Here is a 7,200-nt window from a genome sequence, read left to right on the forward strand (position 1 = left end):
GGCAATAAGAGCAGCTTTGCTGTTATACATAAACACAAATTCCACATGAATAAATAATTCAACATTCAATCATAAATTAACCATTTAGTCAGGTTTCGAGTTTTTGCCTTCTTTCAAACAAACTCCAGCCTTAAAAATGAGCCGATGGACAACATTCTTCATGTTTCTGTCCTTTTCTGTACATTAGGGTTGAAATGTTGACACTGATATTTTGATTTGTCCACTGCTGAAAATGTAAAACTTGAAAGGAGGTATATTTGCAGTCACACAGGACAAGTCCAAAGGTTCATCTTTGTAATGTAATTATTTTACATTTTTAATGTTTAGTAAGTGCATAAAATATTAAGAGTTCAGTTGTAGCGAATGCACACGGGCAATGAAGGTTTTTAAAGTGTGCAGTGTACCACTGCTTGGTAAATGGGACAGTATGATTGTCCTGTCCCACTCATTGGCCACTTTACCAGTTACACCCGTGCAGGAAATTGACTTGCCTTTGCCTTCAGAACTGACTTGTTTTGTGTTCTAACAAGATGGTGGAAACATTTCTCAGAGTTTCTGTCTCATATTTTGGGAATATCTTCCATGTAGCCGTGAAGGTTGTGAGCACAAAGACCTTGACAAATAAATGAGGTGCCATCTTCTATTTTGATGTGTGACTGCATTGAGGTGTTAAAAAAAAAAGTATGTTTCGAAAATTAGGTAGCAACGTCAACTTCCAAGATGGCCACTACCGTATTTATAGGTATCATTTGAGGAAACTGTTTTAATGTACGTATTTTTCGGACTATAAGGCACAGTAAGTGAAGCAAACTTTTTAACAGATTTTTGAGCAGTGTACCACATAAAATCAGTTTGAGGGCAGTAAGCACAACCGGAATTAATACATAAAGCGCACAGGATTATAAGGCTCACTGTTTTGAAAAAATTAAAGGATTTCAAGTGTGCTTTATAGTCCGAAAAATACTGTATATTTACCTCGAATGATTAGGATGGCTGTTGGGTCACAAGCACTGGGTCTCAGTCTAATCCAGCACCTTTGGGATGTGGTGGAATGAGAGATGTGTGGTGTTAGCCTGGTTACCTCGGCACTCACCCCCACCACTTGTAGGGGTGGAGATTTTTTTAAGGGTAGATGTGGAAAAGCTTGTGACTGTTGTGTTTAAAATGAGTGTTTATGTACAGTAATTATTTTCAGATTACATACCCAGTGTAGGTTTTATTCATTCAAGGCAGCCACATTTTTTCATAACTTTTTTATTAGTAGGCCTGAGTTACCAGATCCAAGCAGATATCGGAACGCACCCTGTTTCATCAGGATCCACCTCAAATTAAGTCCTCCCAATGGTGCTGTATTAGACAGACCCAGTGATTGTGGAGGCTTATGGTCTTGTTAAACTATGAAATGTTTTTTCAAGTCTCTTACTGTTCAGTGTTTGAGAGCTTGCATGAACTGTAGCCTCAATTTCTTGTTCTTAGCCACTAGAAATAAGACCTGCTGCTGTTTTGACTGGTCTGGCTTTGACCCACCATCACCCCATTAATGACAAGCCATGACCCAAATCAAGGACATGTTTCTACTTTTAAAATGTATTTAAAAAAGAGATTATCCAGGTTAAACCAGAGCTAGTAAATGCATGTTTTCCGACAATCCTTATTTTATTTTTCCTGTCATGAAGGCAGCTGTTGTGATACTGACACGTGTCCCAGCCTGTGTCCACTGAACTCCAGTACACGTCCACACAGCGGAAAGTGTCCTCTGCAGCCATAGTACGGTGTTCTTTATGCAGAGAAATGACCTGGTCCACACGTCTCCTGGTGAAACTGCTCTGTCTGTGGATTCATCCATTTGGTCACTTCATGTGAGCTGTGCCGTTGTTTCATCAGTCACTTCCTTAGTTTGCCTACTCGTGTCTTATCAATGATATTTATTGGTTGAAGATTGATCAAACACCCCTACAAACATGGCTGCAGGTGGTGTCTTCTGCAGCAGTGTGGGGTTTCTTGAACAACCCTATAAACCACAAGTTGTGTGGGAAATAGACCAGATCGAGCCACAGTCAGTCCAATACATCTTCCCTGTTCTGTTTGAACTTCAGCTCGTTTCACTGCATGTGGAGTCGCTGCCATATAACTGTGCTGTCAATCAATTGAACAAGTGTAGCTAATAGAGTGGCTAGTGAGAATGAATAACTTGAACAGATTTGACATGATTGTCTGAACATGAATGTGTTGTATGTTTTATAAAAAGGCTTATATGAATGAGTCAATTAACTTCTTGAATAAACTGTCATTTATACTCAAAGATTTAACATTATTTTGAATCATATCACCTGAAAATAAAAGCACAGAGTCAGAAATACAAAGTTTAATTTTAAATCAAACTGGAGCACAGGTTCTGATCACATCAAAACCATCAGATTTATAAGGCAACCACAAGTCCAGCTTCTACATCCTGAAGCCATTCAAATGAATATCGAGTCATTTCCTGCGTTCATCACAGTGAACAGATATTAAACTTACTAACAGAATTTTATATATATATATATATATATATATATATACACACACACACACACACACACAAACCGGATTCCAAAAAAGTTGGGACACTAAACAAATTGTGAATAAAAACTGAATGCAATGATGTGGAGGTGCCAACATCTAATATTTTATTTAGAATAGAACACAAATCACAGATCAAAAGTTTAAACAGAGAATGTATCATTTTAAGGGAAAAATCTGTTGTTTCCTAATTTCATGGTGTCAACAAATCCCCAAAAAGTTGGGACAAGTCCATTTTTTACCACTGTGTGGCATCCCCCCTTCTTCTTACAACACTCAACAGACGTCTGGGGACAGAGGAGACCAGTCTGTCAAGTTTAGAAATAGGAATGCTCTCCCATTCATGTCTAATACAGGCCTCTAACTGTTCAATCGTCTTGGGCCTTCTTTGTCGCACCTTCCTCTTTATGATGCGCCAAATGTTCTCTATAGGTGAAAGATCTGGACTGCAGGCTGGCCATTTCAGTACCCGGATCCTTCTCCTACTTAGCCATGATGTTGTGATTGCTGCAGAATGTGGTCTGGCATTATCGTGTTGAAAAATGCAGGGTCTTCCCTGAAAGAGATGACGTCTAGATGGGAGCATATGTTGTTCTAGAACCTGAACATAGTTCTCTGTATTAATGGTGCCTTTCCAGACATGCAAGCTGCCCATGCCACAAGCTCTCATGCAACCCCATACCATCAGTGATGCAGGCTTCTGAACGGAGCGTTGATAACAACTTGGGCTATCCTTGTCGTCTCTGGTCCAGATGACATGGCGTCCCAGTGTTCCATAAAGAACTTCAAATCTTGACTCATCTGACCACAGAACAGTCTTCCATTTTGCCACACTCCATTTTAAATGACCCCTGGCCCAGTGCAAACGTCTGAGCTTGCTTAGAAATGGCTTCCTCTTTGCACTGTAGAGTTTCAGCTGGCAACGGCGGATGGCACGGTGGATTGTGTTCACCGACAATGCTTTCTGGAAGTATTTCTGAGCCCATTCTGTTATTTCCTTGACAGTGGCATTCCTGTTTGAGGTGCAGTGATGTTTAAGGGCCCGGAGATCATGAGCATCCAGTAGAGTTTTACGGCCTTGACCCTTACGCACAGCGATTGTTCCAGATTCTCTGAATCTTTTGATGATGTTACGCACGGTTGATGATGATAACTTAAAAGTCTTTGCTATTTTACGCTGGGTAACACCATTCTGGTATTGCTGCACTATCTTTCTGCGCAACAATGGTGGAATTGGTGATCCTCTTACCATCTTGGCTTCTGAGAGACACTGACACTCTGAGAAGCTCTTTTTATACCCAATCATGTTGTCAATTGACCTAATTAGTGTTAATTGGTCTTCCAGCTGTTTGTTATATGCTCAATTTCCTTTTTCCAGCCACTTATTGCTACTTGTCCCAACTTTTTTGGGATTTGTCAACACTGTGAAATTTTGAATCAACATATTTTTCCTTTAAAATGTTACATTTACTCAGATTAAACTTTTGATCTGTCATCTATGTTATATTACAAAAAAAATATTGACATTTGCCATCTCCACATCATTGCATTCAGTTTTTATTCACAATTTGTTTAGTGTCCCAACTTTTTTGGAATCGGGTTTGTATGCATGTATGTACATATGTTTGGATGTTTTAGTTTTGTTTCTCCCCTTAAACCAGGTGAAAATCTAGTCGAATATCTTTTTGGCACAACATCAGATCACCTTCCACTCAGAGCAGACATTTATTAAAATGTAAACATGTAGTTAACAAAATAATTTCAATAATGTTGAGGCTTTTATCACAAAACCTTTACTTAAAAAAAGATTTTAAATGCTTTCAGCAGCGTCTGACAGCCCCCAACCACACATCACTTGGATACATCAACAACTACAGCGACAGGAGAAACAACATATCTGAGCTCAGACTGACAGGAACAGTGATGCTCACATGAAAATAAAAGTGCAAGGCTGTGGGAACTGTGGTGCTGCAGCATCTTTCCCACAACCATGTTGAAAAACCAAACATTCAAACATGTTCACACTTGTCCCTTGGGTCAAATGGCCACAGGTAGTGGGCCAACTTCCAAGTGAACAGAGTAAACTACCTGTCTAAACCAAAGCTGCTTCGTGCTGTGCAGGACTGGAGACGTGAGGCTGTACATGAACTAACTGGTGCAAAACAACGAGCGCTCCTATAGAAAGGAGCCAGCTGGTTTCAGTTTGGTCCTCGTTTCGACCGGCATCTGATCCTGGACATCAATAATTCAAGACCGTATTCAACATTATTAACTCAGATGAGGCAAAGAGGAGCTTTTTGGATCCACTTGTCTCATCTCCCCATTAACAGATAACTTGTGAAGAAAAGATCACTAGAACTACCATGAAAAGGTCCAGTTTTGTTTTGGGACCATTTTGCTGCATCAGGAGAAGAACCTCAGGGCGCGACGTGATCTTGAAACGATCACGGCATCCTGGATGAAAACATGCTCTCCAGGGTCAGAGAGCCGCCTCAGTGGCAGCTCGTGGATTATTCAACAAGACCTGAATGACCCAAAACAGCTAAAAGCATCTCACATCCATAGAAAGATCTGAAGACTGCAGTGTCCTTCAAACGTGACACAAGTTGAGCAGTTTGATCAGAGAATGGGCCAAGCTCCCCGTTAGTAAAATAACACATTGTCACAGTTGTCAGATTCTTACAAGATACCGCTTCAAAATCTTAAATTTAGATCTACCATTAAACTGTACCCTTTCATTTCATCGGTGCAGCTGGTAGAGCTGCTGCCTCTCAGCGAGAAGATCGCCAGTTCAAATCCGGCCAGGGACCTTTCTGGGTGGAGTTTGCATGTTCTCTCTGTGCACATTTCTCCAGGTACCCGTTTCCTCCCACTGTCCAACAACATGCATGTTAGACTGACTGGTAACTCTAAATTGTCTCTAGGTGTGAGTGAGAGAGTGAACGTTTGTTTGTCTCATTTGTCTCCATGTGTCCCTGTGATGGACTGGAGACCTGTCCAGGGTGTCCCCCGCCTCTTGCACGGTGACTGCTGGACATGGGCACCAGTGACCCAGAAAGGAAGAAGCTGGTAAAGATGATGGATGGAATGTTTCCATTTCTTTAGTTATATGAAATAATCCAACTGAATCAATAAAATCAGAGTATGACTTGTGTTAAAAACCTACAGATAAAAATAATCCCGTGTGTACTGGCCCACAGAGGTCCAGATATCTAAAAACATTAAAAGACCTGTAAGGTTGACTTCTGCTCTTGTGAACAAGAGACCCACCAGTGCAAACTCAGATGTAGCAGACAGATTTAGGAGAACAACCTTATTATTAACCAGTCATATAAAACTTGAACCAACTGATTAAACTGCAGCTCGCATCACCTTTGATATGTTTGTTTTCCAGGCTCCTACATTAACACATTTGGTTCACATGTTCAATCAGTGCAAAAAAAAAAAAACATGTATACAGTAGTTCCTTGTTTATCGTGGGGATCTGTGGGCGGCTGTGGCTGAGTGGTAGAGCAGTCGTCCTCCAATGCAAGAGTCGGGGGGTTCGAATCCACCAGCAGTCACATGACGAAGTGTCCCTGGGCAAGACACTGAACCCCTAGTTGCCTCTGATGTGTGTCCTATCGGTGTTTGAATGTGATAAAGCTCTGATTAGTCTCTTTAGAATGATTTGTTCAATTAGCTTTGTAGAGATCCAGTACAGTGCTGTATGAATGGGTAAATGAGGCACAGATTGTAGTGTAAAGAGCTTTGAGTATCTTGAAATAAGATAGAAAGGCGCTATACAAGTACAGTCCATTTACCATTTACCCTGAAGCCCCACAACAAGTGAAAAACCTCAAAGTAGGAACAGTAGTACAAGTAATAATTTTAGTATTTATACAGTAGTCCCTCGCTACTTCATGGTTCGTTTTTCGCATATTCGATATATATATCACAGTTTTTCTAAGTAACATTGGACATGACACAGTTGGCTGACTGATAGATGAGACATGGGTTGTTTATTTAAAATGAATTATTTCAAATGATTTTGCACCATATGTGTAGCCCACAAGTGAAGGGGGAAGCTCCCTCCTGCAGCTGATCAGCCGATCTCCTTCACTGTCACGCACACACATTTCTGCTGCTGCAGCTTTGTGAAGATGTCCTGCTGCACTGCTCTACAATTTAAATTTGAATACTGTAACATTTTAAACAATCCATGCTGCATGGATCGTTTAAAATGTTAAACAATTTAAATTTAAATACTGTATTTAAGGAGGAAGACTGGAAGTAACAGAAGTGTGACTGCAGCCTGGCACGTCGTGACAAAGTTTACTGAACATGAACTACTGTATCCATACTTCACCGTTTTTTCACGGGGTGGGCGTGGTCCCAAACACACGATAAATGAGGGATTACTGTATATATATATATATATACATATGTATGTATGTATGTATATATATATGTATGTATTGCTGCATACAATACAGCAATCCAATATATATATATATTATATTATATATACATATATATATATATATACACATATATATATACACATATATATATAATATATATATATATAATATATATATATATACATATATATATATATATACATATATATATATATATATATCTATACACACACAT

This window comes from Nematolebias whitei, chromosome 17, assembly GCF_014905685.2.
Source record: "Nematolebias whitei isolate Nwh7 chromosome 17, NemWhi1, whole genome shotgun sequence".
Lineage (NCBI taxonomy): Eukaryota > Metazoa > Chordata > Actinopteri > Cyprinodontiformes > Rivulidae > Nematolebias > Nematolebias whitei.